At 46.1% G+C, this 18,473-nt stretch overlaps 12 non-coding genes and 3 pseudogenes across 12 annotated transcripts; all 15 read left to right on the top strand.

The window, feature by feature from the left end:
- Positions 1-919: 919 nt before the first annotated feature.
- LOC141186286 (U2 spliceosomal RNA) lies at positions 920-1,011 on the top strand (annotated as a pseudogene).
- A 794-nt stretch (positions 1,012-1,805) lies between these two features.
- LOC141185949 (U2 spliceosomal RNA) lies at positions 1,806-1,989 on the top strand. Its single transcript, XR_012260527.1, has one exon. It is a non-coding gene; the product is annotated as a U2 spliceosomal RNA (small nuclear RNA).
- A 1,121-nt stretch (positions 1,990-3,110) lies between these two features.
- On the top strand, positions 3,111-3,301 carry LOC141191125 (U2 spliceosomal RNA). The gene has a single exon (XR_012265127.1). It is a non-coding gene; the product is annotated as a U2 spliceosomal RNA (small nuclear RNA).
- A 1,123-nt stretch (positions 3,302-4,424) lies between these two features.
- Positions 4,425-4,516, top strand: LOC141186285 (U2 spliceosomal RNA; annotated as a pseudogene).
- Positions 4,517-5,310: 794 nt separating this feature from the next.
- On the top strand, positions 5,311-5,494 carry LOC141185948 (U2 spliceosomal RNA). Its single transcript, XR_012260526.1, has one exon. It is a non-coding gene; the product is annotated as a U2 spliceosomal RNA (small nuclear RNA).
- Positions 5,495-6,615: 1,121 nt separating this feature from the next.
- On the top strand, positions 6,616-6,806 carry LOC141191124 (U2 spliceosomal RNA). Its single transcript, XR_012265126.1, has one exon. It is a non-coding gene; the product is annotated as a U2 spliceosomal RNA (small nuclear RNA).
- A 1,123-nt stretch (positions 6,807-7,929) lies between these two features.
- Positions 7,930-8,021, top strand: LOC141186291 (U2 spliceosomal RNA; annotated as a pseudogene).
- Positions 8,022-8,815: 794 nt separating this feature from the next.
- Positions 8,816-8,998, top strand: LOC141185964 (U2 spliceosomal RNA). The gene has a single exon (XR_012260540.1). It is a non-coding gene; the product is annotated as a U2 spliceosomal RNA (small nuclear RNA).
- A 1,120-nt stretch (positions 8,999-10,118) lies between these two features.
- LOC141184939 (U2 spliceosomal RNA) lies at positions 10,119-10,309 on the top strand. The gene has a single exon (XR_012259647.1). It is a non-coding gene; the product is annotated as a U2 spliceosomal RNA (small nuclear RNA).
- Positions 10,310-11,430: 1,121 nt separating this feature from the next.
- On the top strand, positions 11,431-11,621 carry LOC141184938 (U2 spliceosomal RNA). Its single transcript, XR_012259646.1, has one exon. It is a non-coding gene; the product is annotated as a U2 spliceosomal RNA (small nuclear RNA).
- Positions 11,622-12,741: 1,120 nt separating this feature from the next.
- On the top strand, positions 12,742-12,932 carry LOC141184830 (U2 spliceosomal RNA). The gene has a single exon (XR_012259548.1). It is a non-coding gene; the product is annotated as a U2 spliceosomal RNA (small nuclear RNA).
- A 1,120-nt stretch (positions 12,933-14,052) lies between these two features.
- LOC141184937 (U2 spliceosomal RNA) lies at positions 14,053-14,243 on the top strand. The gene has a single exon (XR_012259645.1). It is a non-coding gene; the product is annotated as a U2 spliceosomal RNA (small nuclear RNA).
- A 1,122-nt stretch (positions 14,244-15,365) lies between these two features.
- Positions 15,366-15,556, top strand: LOC141191121 (U2 spliceosomal RNA). The gene has a single exon (XR_012265124.1). It is a non-coding gene; the product is annotated as a U2 spliceosomal RNA (small nuclear RNA).
- A 1,120-nt stretch (positions 15,557-16,676) lies between these two features.
- Positions 16,677-16,867, top strand: LOC141191358 (U2 spliceosomal RNA). The gene has a single exon (XR_012265355.1). It is a non-coding gene; the product is annotated as a U2 spliceosomal RNA (small nuclear RNA).
- A 1,120-nt stretch (positions 16,868-17,987) lies between these two features.
- On the top strand, positions 17,988-18,178 carry LOC141191120 (U2 spliceosomal RNA). The gene has a single exon (XR_012265123.1). It is a non-coding gene; the product is annotated as a U2 spliceosomal RNA (small nuclear RNA).
- Positions 18,179-18,473: the final 295 nt, after the last annotated feature.

The following is an 18,473-nucleotide window of genomic DNA, read 5'->3' as shown; positions in this document are numbered from 1 at the left end:
ATGTAATGCAATGCTATCTATCTAGCTCTCCCTCTATACTTCCTTTTGGATAAACAGACATATTAGGCAAGCATTTTGGAGCTTTCACCTAAATAACTACAGGTGGTGAGATAAGCTGCACAATATAATTGACCTTTCAGTATATTGTTGCACACACACCATCTATTTAGCAAATGCCCTTGTTATCAACAGCAGCCTTTTAAACTCACCTGAGCTAACAGGTATGTGAGCTGGTTACTCTGCTGCGCTTAAAATTTCTTTTTTGGTTTGCTACAATGCCTTTTCTGAAACGTTGTCTCCCTCTGCTGGAACACTGACTTCTTTCATTTAATGCCTGCAGACTATAAAAGAGAAACCAACCCAAAAAGTTTGGTTGATTAGTCTGTGGCATTCTTTTAAACTGTTGCTTATGGCGGTCTCTGTGAGCTTCTCAGTGACATTCAGCCATCCAGGTATCCCGCCTGCAGTAGACGGAATGTGGCAATGGAACGCTGGCTGCGCGTGTCATAATAGGCTCTGAGCCTTTATATACCTGCGCACAGCAGCAGCCACCTTCAGTCTGCTGCTGGACAGCCAGCAGCAGCAGCAGCAGGAGAGGTAATTAATCAGCAACCCTCCTGCTAAGGGTAGACAGCTGCTCGTTCCACCACCCCCCCCCTGCCTTAATTGGTTCTCCTCCCTTCCAACGGTGTTGAGGCGGGTGGGAACAGCCGGGGGTTGAGGGTACTGTGCTAAAAGAGGTGGAGTTATGCAGATCTAAAACGCGTGGATTGCAGCAGCAGCAAGCCGAAAAGTGCAGGCATGTGAGGGATCTAGAGGTTGACAGCATGTCTTCTTAACTGGAGTCCAGGTGGCCATCTCCACAAATGGACTTTTCAGAATCCTTGGGTGGCACCGTAGTCGGAAACCAATTCTGGTTATCGCTTCTCGGCCTTTTGGCTAAGATCAAGTGTAGTATCTTTCGAAAAGGCGGTTTTGGATGTTGGCCGCCCTAGTAGATTGATACATTATGCACACTGGGGTTTAGGCGCTTGTTAGTACGCCAGGTGGCTAATATAGTCATCTGGTGGAAAGCATGGCCCCCCAGGATCGACGCCATTGGGCCGGGGAAGATCGAAAGCCCGAAGTGTGAAGTGCCCCAGGAGTGGTGACCCTGGGGTGCCTTAACTCACTGGGATTGGGAACCCCACTTGAGTTTATGGCACATTTGCACAAGCACTTCAAATTTTCTTTCTTCGCACACACCCTTATTCCGGGCCTTCTGGCCTTAGGATGGGGAATTTTTCAATTCCCGGTCGAAGGTCCGGGCAGTATTATACTGTGAAACCTTCACTATTTATTTAATTTCTTTGTCACTGTGTGTCCACTTATTCACGTGTGTCACGTCCTACTAGGATTTTGTCGGGATGCGGTTCCCTTACGGGTTCCTCTCTTGGCAGGTCTAGGGGGGGAGTGTGTGGCCATCAGGTTCCGCTCCCCCCTGAACCCCCCTGGCTCTCCTCTTTCGGGAGGAGAGCGTTGTTGGCTCCCCTCTTCCGGGAGGGGAGCACAGTCTTTGGCTCCCAGTGCCTTGCTCGGGTGAGAACTCGGGCAGGTGCTGGGGGTAAGATTGGGTCGCCTCTGGCTTCGGCTGGAGGTGGCTTTTTGTCCCTGTTCCTCGCTGTGGCCTTTTGGCTCGGAGGGACGGGGAATGGTTTGGGGGACCCTTCTCCTTTTGGAGAGGGTTTCAAGAAGACCAGCATCCTAGTGCACTTTTTTTGTGGCACTTGTCACTTTTTTAAGCGCACTCGGGTTTTGTACACGAATTCGGGCTTTCGAAAAAAAAAAAAAAAAAAATCTGTTCTTATCAGTTTAATATCTGATACGTCCCCTATCTGGGGACCATATATTAAATGGATTTTTAGAACAGGGAGATGGAAAAAGAGCTTGCTCTGTCCACTCCACGCATTGACCTGGTATTGCAGTATCTCCAGGACCGGTGCACCCCTTCTTTAATGCAGTTTCTAAAATCAGAAAGAATTGAATTCAATGCTTTTTGTTCATTTTGCTTGTTTGTCGGATTTTGGGATGGACACTTTGGCTTTGCTTTTCTTCTCCTCATTGGATTTTTCATGTTAAAAGTTGCAGAAGCCAGATGACAAGCTCATTTTGGTTCAACTTCAGCAACTGTGCATTGCATTGCCATGTAATGTAATGTAATGCAATGCTATCTATCTAGCTCTCCCTCTATACTTCCTTTTGGATAAACAGACATATTAGGCAAGCATTTTGGAGCTTTCACCTAAATAACTACAGGTGGTGAGATAAGCTGCACAATATAATTGACCTTTCAGTATATTGTTGCACACACACCATCTATTTAGCAAATGCCCTTGTTATCAACAGCAGCCTTTTAAACTCACCTGAGCTAACAGGTATGTGAGCTGGTTACTCTGCTGCGCTTAAAATTTCTTTTTTGGTTTGCTACAATGCCTTGTCTGAAACGTTGTCTCCCTCTGCTGGAACACTGACTTCTTTCATTTAATGCCTGCAGACTATAAAAGAGAAACCAACCCAAAAAGTTTGGTTGATTAGTCTGTGGCATTCTTTTAAACTGTTGCTTATGGCGGTCTCTGTGAGCTTCTCAGTGACATTCAGCCATCCAGGTATCCCGCCTGCAGTAGACGGAATGTGGCAATGGAACGCTGGCTGCGCGTGTCATAATAGGCTCTGAGCCTTTATATACCTGCGCACAGCAGCAGCCACCTTCAGTCTGCTGCTGGACAGCCAGCAGCAGCAGCAGCAGGAGAGGTAATTAATCAGCAACCCTCCTGCTAAGGGTAGACAGCTGCTCGTTCCCCCCCCCCCCCTGCCTTAATTGGTTCTCCTCCCTTCCAACGGTGTTGAGGCGGGTGGGAACAGCCGGGGGTTGAGGGTACTGTGCTAAAAGAGGTGGAGTTATGCAGATCTAAAACGCGTGGATTGCAGCAGCAGCAAGCCGAAAAGTGCAGGCATGTGAGGGATCTAGAGGTTGACAGCATGTCTTCTTAACGGGAGTCCAGGTGGCCATCTCCACAAATGGACTTTTCAGAATCCTTGGGTGGCACCGTAGTCGGAAACTAATTCTGGTTATCGCTTCTCGGCCTTTTGGCTAAGATCAAGTGTAGTATCTGTTCTTATCAGTTTAATATCTGATACGTCCCCTATCTGGGGACCATATATTAAATGGATTTTTAGAACAGGGAGATGGAAAAAGAGCTTGCTCTGTCCACTCCACGCATTGACCTGGTATTGCAGTATCTCCAGGACCGGTGCACCCCTTCTTTAATGCAGTTTCTAAAATCAGAAAGAATTGAATTCAATGCTTTTTGTTCATTTTGCTTGTTTGTCGGATTTTGGGATGGACTCTTTGGCTTTGCTTTTCTTCTCCTCATTGGATTTTTCATGTTAAAAGTTGCAGAAGCCAGATGACAAGCTCATTTTGGTTCAACTTCAGCAACTGTGCATTGCATTGCCATGTAATGTAATGTAATGCAATGCTATCTATCTAGCTCTCCCTCTATACTTCCTTTTGGATAAACAGACATATTAGGCAAGCATTTTGGAGCTTTCACCTAAATAACTACAGGTGGTGAGATAAGCTGCACAATATAATTGACCTTTCAGTATATTGTTGCACACACACCATCTATTTAGCAAATGCCCTTGTTATCAACAGCAGCCTTTTAAACTCACCTGAGCTAACAGGTATGTGAGCTGGTTACTCTGCTGCGCTTAAAATTTCTTTTTTGGTTTGCTACAATGCCTTTTCTGAAACGTTGTCTCCCTCTGCTGGAACACTGACTTCTTTCATTTAATGCCTGCAGACTATAAAAGAGAAACCAACCCAAAAAGTTTGGTTGATTAGTCTGTGGCATTCTTTTAAACTGTTGCTTATGGCGGTCTCTGTGAGCTTCTCAGTGACATTCAGCCATCCAGGTATCCCGCCTGCAGTAGACGGAATGTGGCAATGGAACGCTGGCTGCGCGTGTCATAATAGGCTCTGAGCCTTTATATACCTGCGCACAGCAGCAGCCACCTTCAGTCTGCTGCTGGACAGCCAGCAGCAGCAGCAGCAGGAGAGGTAATTAATCAGCAACCCTCCTGCTAAGGGTAGACAGCTGCTCGTTCCACCACCCCCCCCCTGCCTTAATTGGTTCTCCTCCCTTCCAACGGTGTTGAGGCGGGTGGGAACAGCCGGGGGTTGAGGGTACTGTGCTAAAAGAGGTGGAGTTATGCAGATCTAAAACGCGTGGATTGCAGCAGCAGCAAGCCGAAAAGTGCAGGCATGTGAGGGATCTAGAGGTTGACAGCATGTCTTCTTAACTGGAGTCCAGGTGGCCATCTCCACAAATGGACTTTTCAGAATCCTTGGGTGGCACCGTAGTCGGAAACCAATTCTGGTTATCGCTTCTCGGCCTTTTGGCTAAGATCAAGTGTAGTATCTTTCGAAAAGGCGGTTTTGGATGTTGGCCGCCCTAGTAGATTGATACATTATGCACACTGGGGTTTAGGCGCTTGTTAGTACGCCAGGTGGCTAATATAGTCATCTGGTGGAAAGCATGGCCCCCCAGGATCGACGCCATTGGGCCGGGGAAGATCGAAAGCCCGAAGTGTGAAGTGCCCCAGGAGTGGTGACCCTGGGGTGCCTTAACTCACTGGGATTGGGAACCCCACTTGAGTTTATGGCACATTTGCACAAGCACTTCAAATTTTCTTTCTTCGCACACACCCTTATTCCGGGCCTTCTGGCCTTAGGATGGGGAATTTTTCAATTCCCGGTCGAAGGTCCGGGCAGTATTATACTGTGAAACCTTCACTATTTATTTAATTTCTTTGTCACTGTGTGTCCACTTATTCACGTGTGTCACGTCCTACTAGGATTTTGTCGGGATGCGGTTCCCTTACGGGTTCCTCTCTTGGCAGGTCTAGGGGGGGAGTGTGTGGCCATCAGGTTCCGCTCCCCCCTGAACCCCCCTGGCTCTCCTCTTTCGGGAGGAGAGCGTTGTTGGCTCCCCTCTTCCGGGAGGGGAGCACAGTCTTTGGCTCCCAGTGCCTTGCTCGGGTGAGAACTCGGGCAGGTGCTGGGGGTAAGATTGGGTCGCCTCTGGCTTCGGCTGGAGGTGGCTTTTTGTCCCTGTTCCTCGCTGTGGCCTTTTGGCTCGGAGGGACGGGGAATGGTTTGGGGGACCCTTCTCCTTTTGGAGAGGGTTTCAAGAAGACCAGCATCCTAGTGCACTTTTTTTGTGGCACTTGTCACTTTTTTAAGCGCACTCGGGTTTTGTACACGAATTCGGGCTTTCGAAAAAAAAAAAAAAAAAAATCTGTTCTTATCAGTTTAATATCTGATACGTCCCCTATCTGGGGACCATATATTAAATGGATTTTTAGAACAGGGAGATGGAAAAAGAGCTTGCTCTGTCCACTCCACGCATTGACCTGGTATTGCAGTATCTCCAGGACCGGTGCACCCCTTCTTTAATGCAGTTTCTAAAATCAGAAAGAATTGAATTCAATGCTTTTTGTTCATTTTGCTTGTTTGTCGGATTTTGGGATGGACACTTTGGCTTTGCTTTTCTTCTCCTCATTGGATTTTTCATGTTAAAAGTTGCAGAAGCCAGATGACAAGCTCATTTTGGTTCAACTTCAGCAACTGTGCATTGCATTGCCATGTAATGTAATGTAATGCAATGCTATCTATCTAGCTCTCCCTCTATACTTCCTTTTGGATAAACAGACATATTAGGCAAGCATTTTGGAGCTTTCACCTAAATAACTACAGGTGGTGAGATAAGCTGCACAATATAATTGACCTTTCAGTATATTGTTGCACACACACCATCTATTTAGCAAATGCCCTTGTTATCAACAGCAGCCTTTTAAACTCACCTGAGCTAACAGGTATGTGAGCTGGTTACTCTGCTGCGCTTAAAATTTCTTTTTTGGTTTGCTACAATGCCTTGTCTGAAACGTTGTCTCCCTCTGCTGGAACACTGACTTCTTTCATTTAATGCCTGCAGACTATAAAAGAGAAACCAACCCAAAAAGTTTGGTTGATTAGTCTGTGGCATTCTTTTAAACTGTTGCTTATGGCGGTCTCTGTGAGCTTCTCAGTGACATTCAGCCATCCAGGTATCCCGCCTGCAGTAGACGGAATGTGGCAATGGAACGCTGGCTGCGCGTGTCATAATAGGCTCTGAGCCTTTATATACCTGCGCACAGCAGCAGCCACCTTCAGTCTGCTGCTGGACAGCCAGCAGCAGCAGCAGCAGGAGAGGTAATTAATCAGCAACCCTCCTGCTAAGGGTAGACAGCTGCTCGTTCCCCCCCCCCCCCTGCCTTAATTGGTTCTCCTCCCTTCCAACGGTGTTGAGGCGGGTGGGAACAGCCGGGGGTTGAGGGTACTGTGCTAAAAGAGGTGGAGTTATGCAGATCTAAAACGCGTGGATTGCAGCAGCAGCAAGCCGAAAAGTGCAGGCATGTGAGGGATCTAGAGGTTGACAGCATGTCTTCTTAACGGGAGTCCAGGTGGCCATCTCCACAAATGGACTTTTCAGAATCCTTGGGTGGCACCGTAGTCGGAAACTAATTCTGGTTATCGCTTCTCGGCCTTTTGGCTAAGATCAAGTGTAGTATCTGTTCTTATCAGTTTAATATCTGATACGTCCCCTATCTGGGGACCATATATTAAATGGATTTTTAGAACAGGGAGATGGAAAAAGAGCTTGCTCTGTCCACTCCACGCATTGACCTGGTATTGCAGTATCTCCAGGACCGGTGCACCCCTTCTTTAATGCAGTTTCTAAAATCAGAAAGAATTGAATTCAATGCTTTTTGTTCATTTTGCTTGTTTGTCGGATTTTGGGATGGACTCTTTGGCTTTGCTTTTCTTCTCCTCATTGGATTTTTCATGTTAAAAGTTGCAGAAGCCAGATGACAAGCTCATTTTGGTTCAACTTCAGCAACTGTGCATTGCATTGCCATGTAATGTAATGTAATGCAATGCTATCTATCTAGCTCTCCCTCTATACTTCCTTTTGGATAAACAGACATATTAGGCAAGCATTTTGGAGCTTTCAACTAAATAACTACAGGTGGTGAGATAAGCTGCACAATATAATTGACCTTTCAGTATATTGTTGCACACACACCATCTATTTAGCAAATGCCCTTGTTATCAACAGCAGCCTTTTAAACTCACCTGAGCTAACAGGTATGTGAGCTGGTTACTCTGCTGCGCTTAAAATTTCTTTTTTGGTTTGCTACAATGCCTTTTCTGAAACGTTGTCTCCCTCTGCTGGAACACTGACTTCTTTCATTTAATGCCTGCAGACTATAAAAGAGAAACCAACCCAAAAAGTTTGGTTGATTAGTCTGTGGCATTCTTTTAAACTGTTGCTTATGGCGGTCTCTGTGAGCTTCTCAGTGACATTCAGCCATCCAGGTATCCCGCCTGCAGTAGACGGAATGTGGCAATGGAACGCTGGCTGCGCGTGTCATAATAGGCTCTGAGCCTTTATATACCTGCGCACAGCAGCAGCCACCTTCAGTCTGCTGCTGGACAGCCAGCAGCAGCAGCAGCAGGAGAGGTAATTAATCAGCAACCCTCCTGCTAAGGGTAGACAGCTGCTCGTTCCACCCCCCCCCCCCTGCCTTAATTGGTTCTCCTCCCTTCCAACGGTGTTGAGGCGGGTGGGAACAGCCGGGGGTTGAGGGTACTGTGCTAAAAGAGGTGGAGTTATGCAGATCTAAAACGCGTGGATTGCAGCAGCAGCAAGCCGAAAAGTGCAGGCATGTGAGGGATCTAGAGGTTGACAGCATGTCTTCTTAACTGGAGTCCAGGTGGCCATCTCCACAAATGGACTTTTCAGAATCCTTGGGTGGCACCGTAGTCGGAAACCAATTCTGGTTATCGCTTCTCGGCCTTTTGGCTAAGATCAAGTGTAGTATCTTTCGAAAAGGCGGTTTTGGATGTTGGCCGCCCTAGTAGATTGATACATTATGCACACTGGGGTTTAGGCGCTTGTTAGTTCGCCAGGTGGCTAATATAGTCATCTGGTGGAAAGCATGGCCCCCCAGGATCGACGCCATTGGGCCGGGGAAGATCGAAAGCCCGAAGTGTGAAGTGCCCCAGGAGTGGTGACCCTGGGGTGCCTTAACTCACTGGGATTGGGAACCCCACTTGAGTTTATGGCACATTTGCACAAGCACTTCAAATTTTCTTTCTTCGCACACACCCTTATTCCGGGCCTTCTGGCCTTAGGATGGGGAATTTTTCAATTCCCGGTCGAAGGTCCGGGCAGTATTATACTGTGAAACCTTCACTATTTATTTAATTTCTTTGTCACTGTGTGTCCACTTATTCACGTGTGTCACGTCCTACTAGGATTTTGTCGGGATGCGGTTCCCTTACGGGTTCCTCTCTTGGCAGGTCTAGGGGGGGAGTGTGTGGCCATCAGGTTCCGCTCCCCCCTGAACCCCCCTGGCTCTCCTCTTTCGGGAGGAGAGCGTTGTTGGCTCCCCTCTTCCGGGAGGGGAGCACAGTCTTTGGCTCCCAGTGCCTTGCTCGGGTGAAAACTCGGGCAGGTGCTGGGGGTAAGATTGGGTCGCCTCTGGCTTCGGCTGGAGGTGGCTTTTTGTCCCTGTTCCTCGCTGTGGCCTTTTGGCTCGGAGGGACGGGGAATGGTTTGGGGGACCCTTCTCCTTTTGGAGAGGGTTTCAAGAAGACCAGCATCCTAGTGCACTTTTTTTGTGGCACTTGTCACTTTTTTAAGCGCACTCGGGTTTTGTACACGAATTCGGGCTTTCGAAAAAAAAAAAAAAAAAATCTGTTCTTATCAGTTTAATATCTGATACGTCCCCTATCTGGGGACCATATATTAAATGGATTTTTAGAACAGGGAGATGGAAAAAGAGCTTGCTCTGTCCACTCCACGCATTGACCTGGTATTGCAGTATCTCCAGGACCGGTGCACCCCTTCTTTAATGCAGTTTCTAAAATCAGAAAGAATTGAATTCAATGCTTTTTGTTCATTTTGCTTGTTTGTCGGATTTTGGGATGGACTCTTTGGCTTTGCTTTTCTTCTCCTCATTGGATTTTTCATGTTAAAAGTTGCAGAAGCCAGATGACAAGCTCATTTTGGTTCAACTTCAGCAACTGTGCATTGCATTGCCATGTAATGTAATGTAATGCAATGCTATCTATCTAGCTCTCCCTCTATACTTCCTTTTGGATAAACAGACATATTAGGCAAGCATTTTGGAGCTTTCACCTAAATAACTACAGGTGGTGAGATAAGCTGCACAATATAATTGACCTTTCAGTATATTGTTGCACACACACCATCTATTTAGCAAATGCCCTTGTTATCAACAGCAGCCTTTTAAACTCACCTGAGCTAACAGGTATGTGAGCTGGTTACTCTGCTGCGCTTAAAATTTCTTTTTTGGTTTGCTACAATGCCTTGTCTGAAACGTTGTCTCCCTCTGCTGGAACACTGACTTCTTTCATTTAATGCCTGCAGACTATAAAAGAGAAACCAACCCAAAAAGTTTGGTTGATTAGTCTGTGGCATTCTTTTAAACTGTTGCTTATGGCGGTCTCTGTGAGCTTCTCAGTGACATTCAGCCATCCAGGTATCCCGCCTGCAGTAGACGGAATGTGGCAATGGAACGCTGGCTGCGCGTGTCATAATAGGCTCTGAGCCTTTATATACCTGCGCACAGCAGCAGCCACCTTCAGTCTGCTGCTGGACAGCCAGCAGCAGCAGCAGCAGGAGAGGTAATTAATCAGCAACCCTCCTGCTAAGGGTAGACAGCTGCTCGTTCCACCCCCCCCCCCGCCTAATTGGTTCTCCTCCCTTCCAACGGTGTTGAGGCGGGTGGGAAAAGCCGGGGGTTGAGGGTACTGTGCTAAAAGAGGTGGAGTTATGCAGATCTAAAACGCGTGGATTGCAGCAGCAGCAAGCCGAAAAGTGCAGGCATGTGAGGGATCTAGAGGTTGACAGCATGTCTTCTTAACGGGAGTCCAGGTGGCCATCTCCACAAATGGACTTTTCAGAATCCTTGGGTGGCACCGTAGTCGGAAACCAATTCTGGTTATCACTTCTCGGCCTTTTGGCTAAGATCAAGTGTAGTATCTGTTCTTATCAGTTTAATATCTGATACGTCCCCTATCTGGGGACCATATATTAAATGGATTTTTAGAACAGGGAGATGGAAAAAGAGCTTGCTCTGTCCACTCCACGCATTGACCTGGTATTGCAGTATCTCCAAGACCGGTGCACCCCTTCTTTAATGCAGTTTCTAAAATCAGAAAGAATTGAATTCAATGCTTTTTGTTCATTTTGCTTGTTTGTCGGATTTTGGGATGGACTCTTTGGCTTTGCTTTTCTTCTCCTCATTGGATTTTTCATGTTAAAAGTTGCAGAAGCCAGATGACAAGCTCATTTTGGTTCAACTTCAGCAACTGTGCATTGCATTGCCATGTAATGTAATGTAATGCAATGCTATCTATCTAGCTCTCCCTCTATACTTCCTTTTGGATAAACAGACATATTAGGCAAGCATTTTGGAGCTTTCACCTAAATAACTACAGGTGGTGAGATAAGCTGCACAATATAATTGACCTTTCAGTATATTGTTGCACACACACCATCTATTTAGCAAATGCCCTTGTTATCAACAGCAGCCTTTTAAACTCAACTGAGCTAACAGGTATGTGAGCTGGTTACTCTGCTGCGCTTAAAATTTCTTTTTTGGTTTGCTACAATGCCTTTTCTGAAACGTTGTCTCCCTCTGCTGGAACACTGACTTCTTTCATTTAATGCCTGCAGACTATAAAAGAGAAACCAACCCAAAAAGTTTGGTTGATTAGTCTGTGGCATTCTTTTAAACTGTTGCTTATGGCGGTCTCTGTGAGCTTCTCAGTGACATTCAGCCATCCAGGTATCCCGCCTGCAGTAGACGGAATGTGGCAATGGAACGCTGGCTGCGCGTGTCATAATAGGCTCTGAGCCTTTATATACCTGCGCACAGCAGCAGCCACCTTCAGTCTGCTGCTGGACAGCCAGCAGCAGCAGCAGCAGGAGAGGTAATTAATCAGCAACCCTCCTGCTAAGGGTAGACAGCTGCTCGTTCCACCCCCCCCCCCCGCCTAATTGGTTCTCCTCCCTTCCAACGGTGTTGAGGCGGGTGGGAACAGCCGGGGGTTGAGGGTACTGTGCTAAAAGAGGTGGAGTTATGCAGATCTAAAACGCGTGGATTGCAGCAGCAGCAAGCCGAAAAGTGCAGGCATGTGAGGGATCTAGAGGTTGACAGCATGTCTTCTTAACGGGAGTCCAGGTGGCCATCTCCACAAATGGACTTTTCAGAATCCTTGGGTGGCACCGTAGTCGGAAACCAATTCTGGTTATCACTTCTCGGCCTTTTGGCTAAGATCAAGTGTAGTATCTGTTCTTATCAGTTTAATATCTGATACGTCCCCTATCTGGGGACCATATATTAAATGGATTTTTAGAACAGGGAGATGGAAAAAGAGCTTGCTCTGTCCACTCCACGCATTGACCTGGTATTGCAGTATCTCCAAGACCGGTGCACCCCTTCTTTAATGCAGTTTCTAAAATCAGAAAGAATTGAATTCAATGCTTTTTGTTCATTTTGCTTGTTTGTCGGATTTTGGGATGGACTCTTTGGCTTTGCTTTTCTTCTCCTCATTGGATTTTTCATGTTAAAAGTTGCAGAAGCCAGATGACAAGCTCATTTTGGTTCAACTTCAGCAACTGTGCATTGCATTGCCATGTAATGTAATGTAATGCAATGCTATCTATCTAGCTCTCCCTCTATACTTCCTTTTGGATAAACAGACATATTAGGCAAGCATTTTGGAGCTTTCAACTAAATAACTACAGGTGGTGAGATAAGCTGCACAATATAATTGACCTTTCAGTATATTGTTGCACACACACCATCTATTTAGCAAATGCCCTTGTTATCAACAGCAGCCTTTTAAACTCACCTGAGCTAACAGGTATGTGAGCTGGTTACTCTGCTGCGCTTAAAATTTCTTTTTTGGTTTGCTACAATGCCTTTTCTGAAACGTTGTCTCCCTCTGCTGGAACACTGACTTCTTTCATTTAATGCCTGCAGACTATAAAAGAGAAACCAACCCAAAAAGTTTGGTTGATTAGTCTGTGGCATTCTTTTAAACTGTTGCTTATGGCGGTCTCTGTGAGCTTCTCAGTGACATTCAGCCATCCAGGTATCCCGCCTGCAGTAGACGGAATGTGGCAATGGAACGCTGGCTGCGCGTGTCATAATAGGCTCTGAGCCTTTATATACCTGCGCACAGCAGCAGCCACCTTCAGTCTGCTGCTGGACAGCCAGCAGCAGCAGCAGCAGGAGAGGTAATTAATCAGCAACCCTCCTGCTAAGGGTAGACAGCTGCTCGTTCCACCCCCCCCCCCGCCTAATTGGTTCTCCTCCCTTCCAACGGTGTTGAGGCGGGTGGGAACAGCCGGGGGTTGAGGGTACTGTGCTAAAAGAGGTGGAGTTATGCAGATCTAAAACGCGTGGATTGCAGCAGCAGCAAGCCGAAAAGTGCAGGCATGTGAGGGATCTAGAGGTTGACAGCATGTCTTCTTAACGGGAGTCCAGGTGGCCATCTCCACAAATGGACTTTTCAGAATCCTTGGGTGGCACCGTAGTCGGAAACCAATTCTGGTTATCGCTTCTCGGCCTTTTGGCTAAGATCAAGTGTAGTATCTGTTCTTATCAGTTTAATATCTGATACGTCCCCTATCTGGGGACCATATATTAAATGGATTTTTAGAACAGGGAGATGGAAAAAGAGCTTGCTCTGTCCACTCCACGCATTGACCTGGTATTGCAGTATCTCCAAGACCGGTGCACCCCTTCTTTAATGCAGTTTCTAAAATCAGAAAGAATTGAATTCAATGCTTTTTGTTCATTTTGCTTGTTTGTCGGATTTTGGGATGGACTCTTTGGCTTTGCTTTTCTTCTCCTCATTGGATTTTTCATGTTAAAAGTTGCAGAAGCCAGATGACAAGCTCATTTTGGTTCAACTTCAGCAACTGTGCATTGCATTGCCATGTAATGTAATGTAATGCAATGCTATCTATCTAGCTCTCCCTCTATACTTCCTTTTGGATAAACAGACATATTAGGCAAGCATTTTGGAGCTTTCAACTAAATAACTACAGGTGGTGAGATAAGCTGCACAATATAATTGACCTTTCAGTATATTGTTGCACACACACCATCTATTTAGCAAATGCCCTTGTTATCAACAGCAGCCTTTTAAACTCACCTGAGCTAACAGGTATGTGAGCTGGTTACTCTGCTGCGCTTAAAATTTCTTTTTTGGTTTGCTACAATGCCTTTTCTGAAACGTTGTCTCCCTCTGCTGGAACACTGACTTCTTTCATTTAATGCCTGCAGACTATAAAAGAGAAACCAACCCAAAAAGTTTGGTTGATTAGTCTGTGGCATTCTTTTAAACTGTTGCTTATGGCGGTCTCTGTGAGCTTCTCAGTGACATTCAGCCATCCAGGTATCCCGCCTGCAGTAGACGGAATGTGGCAATGGAACGCTGGCTGCGCGTGTCATAATAGGCTCTGAGCCTTTATATACCTGCGCACAGCAGCAGCCACCTTCAGTCTGCTGCTGGACAGCCAGCAGCAGCAGCAGCAGGAGAGGTAATTAATCAGCAACCCTCCTGCTAAGGGTAGACAGCTGCTCGTTCCACCCCCCCCCCCGCCTAATTGGTTCTCCTCCCTTCCAACGGTGTTGAGGCGGGTGGGAACAGCCGGGGGTTGAGGGTACTGTGCTAAAAGAGGTGGAGTTATGCAGATCTAAAACACGTGGATTGCAGCAGCAGCAAGCCGAAAAGTGCAGGCATGTGAGGGATCTAGAGGTTGACAGCATGTCTTCTTAACGGGAGTCCAGGTGGCCATCTCCACAAATGGACTTTTCAGAATCCTTGGGTGGCACCGTAGTCGGAAACCAATTCTGGTTATCACTTCTCGGCCTTTTGGCTAAGATCAAGTGTAGTATCTGTTCTTATCAGTTTAATATCTGATACGTCCCCTATCTGGGGACCATATATTAAATGGATTTTTAGAACAGGGAGATGGAAAAAGAGCTTGCTCTGTCCACTCCACGCATTGACCTGGTATTGCAGTATCTCCAAGACCGGTGCACCCCTTCTTTAATGCAGTTTCTAAAATCAGAAAGAATTGAATTCAATGCTTTTTGTTCATTTTGCTTGTTTGTCGGATTTTGGGATGGACTCTTTGGCTTTGCTTTTCTTCTCCTCATTGGATTTTTCATGTTAAAAGTTTCAGAAGCCAGATGACAAGCTCATTTTGGTTCAACTTCAGCAACTGTGCATTGCATTGCCATGTAATGTAATGTAATGCAATGCTATCTATCTAGCTCTCCCTCTATACTTCCTTTTGGATAAACAGACATATTAGGCAAGCATTTTGGAGCTTTCAACTAAATAACTACAGGTGGTGAGATAAGCTGCACAATATAATTGACCTTTCAGTATATTGTTGCACACACACCATCTATTTAGCAAATGCCCTTGTTATCAACAGCAGCCTTTTAAACTCACCTGAGCTAACAGGTATGTGAGCTGGTTACTCTGCTGCGCTTAAAATTTCTTTTTTGGTTTGCTACAATGCCTTTTCTGAAACGTTGTCTCCCTCTGCTGGAACACTGACTTCTTTCATTTAATGCCTGCAGACTATAAAAGAGAAACCAACCCAAAAAGTTTGGTTGATTAGTCTGTGGCATTCTTTTAAACTGTTGCTTATGGCGGTCTCTGTGAGCTTCTCAGTGACATTCAGCCATCCAGGTATCCCGCCTGCAGTAGACGGAATGTGGCAATGGAACGCTGGCTGCGCGTGTCATAATAGGCTCTGAGCCTTTATATACCTGCGCACAGCAGCAGCCACCTTCAGTCTGCTGCTGGACAGCCAGCAGCAGCAGCAGCAGGAGAGGTAATTAATCAGCAACCCTCCTGCTAAGGGTAGACAGCTGCTCGTTCCACCCCCCCCCCCCGCCTTAATTGGTTCTCCTCCCTTCCAACGGTGTTGAGGCGGGTGGGAACAGCCGGGGGTTGAGGGTACTGTGCTAAAAGAGGTGGAGTTATGCAGATCTAAAACGCGTGGATTGCAGCAGCAGCAAGCCGAAAAGTGCAGGCATGTGAGGGATCTAGAGGTTGACAGCATGTCTTCTTAACGGGAGTCCAGGTGGCCATCTCCACAAATGGACTTTTCAGAATCCTTGGGTGGCACCGTAGTCGGAAACCAATTCTGGTTATCGCTTCTCGGCCTTTTGGCTAAGATCAAGTGTAGTATCTGTTCTTATCAGTTTAATATCTGATACGTCCCCTATCTGGGGACCATATATTAAATGGATTTTTAGAACAGGGAGATGGAAAAAGAGCTTGCTCTGTCCACTCCACGCATTGACCTGGTATTGCAGTATCTCCAGGACCGGTGCACCCCTTCTTTAATGCAGTTTCTAAAATCAGAAAGAATTGAATTCAATGCTTTTTGTTCATTTTGCTTGTTTGTCGGATTTTGGGATGGACTCTTTGGCTTTGCTTTTCTTCTCCTCATTGGATTTTTCATGTTAAAAGTTTCAGAAGCCAGATGACAAGCTCATTTTGGTTCAACTTCAGCAACTGTGCATTGCATTGCCATGTAATGTAATGTAATGCAATGCTATCTATCTAGCTCTCCCTCTATACTTCCTTTTGGATAAACAGACATATTAGGCAAGCATTTTGGAGCTTTCAACTAAATAACTACAGGTGGTGAGATAAGCTGCACAATATAATTGACCTTTCAGTATATTGTTGCACACACACCATCTATTTAGCAAATGCCCTTGTTATCAACAGCAGCCTTTTAAACTCACCTGAGCTAACAGGTATGTGAGCTGGTTACTCTGCTGCGCTTAAAATTTCTTTTTTGGTTTGCTACAATGCCTTTTCTGAAACGTTGTCTCCCTCTGCTGGAACACTGACTTCTTTCATTTAATGCCTGCAGACTATAAAAGAGAAACCAACCCAAAAAGTTTGGTTGATTAGTCTGTGGCATTCTTTTAAACTGTTGTTTATGGCGGTCTCTGTGAGCTTCTCAGTGACATTCAGCCATCCAGGTATCCCGCCTGCAGTAGACGGAATGTGGCAATGGAACGCTGGCTGCGCGTGTCATAATAGGCTCTGAGCCTTTATATACCTGCGCACAGCAGCAGCCACCTTCAGTCTGCTGCTGGACAGCCAGCAGCAGCAGCAGCAGGAGAGGTAATTAATCAGCAACCCTCCTGCTAAGGGTAGACAGCTGCTCGTTCCACCCCCCCCCCCGCCTAATTGGTTCTCCTCCCTTCCAACGGTGTTGAGGCGGGTGGGAACAGCCGGGGGTTGAGGGTACTGTGCTAAAAGAGGTGGAGTTATGCAGATCTAAAACGCGTGGATTGCAGCAGCAGCAAGCCGAAAAGTGCAGGCATGTGAGGGATCTAGAGGTTGACAGCATGTCTTCTTAACGGGAGTCCAGGTGGCCATCTCCACAAATGGACTTTTCAGAATCCTTGGGTGGCACCGTAGTCGGAAACCAATTCTGGTTATCACTTCTCGGCCTTTTGGCTAAGATCAAGTGTAGTATCTGTTCTTATCAGTTTAATATCTGATACGTCCCCTATCTGGGGACCATATATTAAATGGATTTTTAGAACAGGGAGATGGAAAAAGAGCTTGCTCTGTCCACTCCACGCATTGACCTGGTATTGCAGTATCTCCAGGACCGGTGCACCCCTTCTTTAATGCAGTTTCTAAAATCAGAAAGAATTGAATTCAATGCTTTTTGTTCATTTTGCTTGTTTGTCGGATTTTGGGATGGACTCTTTGGCTTTGCTTTTCTTCTCCTCATTGGATTTTTCATGTTAAAAGTTGCAGAAGCCAGATGACAAGCTCATTTTGGTTCAACTTCAGCAACTGTGCATTGCATTGCCATGTAATGTAATGTAATGCAATGCTATCTATCTAGCTCTCCCTCTATACTTCCTTTTGGATAAACAGACATATTAGGCAAGCATTTTGGAGCTTTCACCTAAATAACTACAGGTGGTGAGATAAGCTGCACAATATAATTGACCTTTAAGTATATTGTTGCACACACACCATCTATTTAGCAAATGCCCTTGTTATCAACAGCAGCCTTTTAAACTCACCTGAGCTAACAGGTATGTGAGCTGGTTACTCTGCTGCGCTTAAAATTTCTTTTTTGGTTTGCTACAATGCCTTTTCTGAAACGTTGTCTCCCTCTGCTGGAACACTGACTTCTTTCATTTAATGCCTGCAGACTATAAAAGAGAAACCAACCCAAAAAGTTTGGTTGATTAGTCTGTGGCATTCTTTTAAACTGTTGCTTATGGCGGTCTCTGTGAGCTTCTCAGTGACATTCAGCCATCCAGGTATCCCGCCTGCAGTAGACGGAATGTGGCAATGGAACGCTGGCTGCGCGTGTCATAATAGGCTCTGAGCCTTTATATACCTGCGCACAGCAGCAGCCACCTTCAGTCTGCTGCTGGACAGCCAGCAGCAGCAGCAGCAGGAGAGGTAATTAATCAGCAACCCTCCTGCTAAGGGTAGACAGCTGCTCGTTCCACCCCCCCCCCGCTTCAATTGGTTCTCCTCCCTTCCAACGGTGTTGAGGTGGGTGGGAACAGCCGGGGGTTGAGGGTACTGTGCTAAAAGAGGTGGAGTTATGCAGATCTAAAACGCGTGGATAGCAGCAGCAGCAAGCCGAAAAGTGCAGGCATGTGAGGGATCTAGAGGTTGACAGCATGTCTTCTTAACGGGAGTCCAGGTGGCCATCTCCACAAATGGACTTTTCAGAATCCTTGGGTGGCACAGTAGTCGGAAACCAATTCTGGTTATCGCTTCTCGGCCTTTTGGCTAAGATCAAGTGTAGTATCTGTTCTTATCAGTTTAATATCTGATACGTCCCCTATCTGGGGACCATATATTAAATGGATTTTTAGAACAGGGAGATGGAAAAAGAGCTTGCTCTGTCCACTCCACGCATTGACCTGGTATTGCAGTATCTCCAGGACCGGTGCACCCCTTCTTTAATGCAGTTTCTAAAATCAGAAAGAATTGAATTCAATGCTTTTTGTTCATTTTGCTTGTTTGTCGGATTTTGGGATGGACTCTTTGGCTTTGCTTTTCTTCTCCTCATTGGATTTTTCATGTTAAAAGTTGCAGAAGCCAGATGACAAGCTCATTTTGGTTCAACTTCAGCAACTGTGCATTGCATTGCCATGTAATGTAATGTAATGCAATGCTATCTATCTAGCTCTCCCTCTATACTTCTTTTTGGATAAACAGACATATTAGGCAAGCATTTTGGAGCTTTCACCTA

Source organism: Phyllobates terribilis, unplaced genomic scaffold (genome assembly GCF_046119375.1).
Source record: "Phyllobates terribilis strain yellow unplaced genomic scaffold, ASM4611937v1 Scaffold_40__1_contigs__length_11209783, whole genome shotgun sequence".
Lineage (NCBI taxonomy): Eukaryota > Metazoa > Chordata > Amphibia > Anura > Dendrobatidae > Phyllobates > Phyllobates terribilis.
Note: the sequence above shows the minus strand (reverse complement) of the source record. Positions and strands in the feature narration are given on the sequence as shown.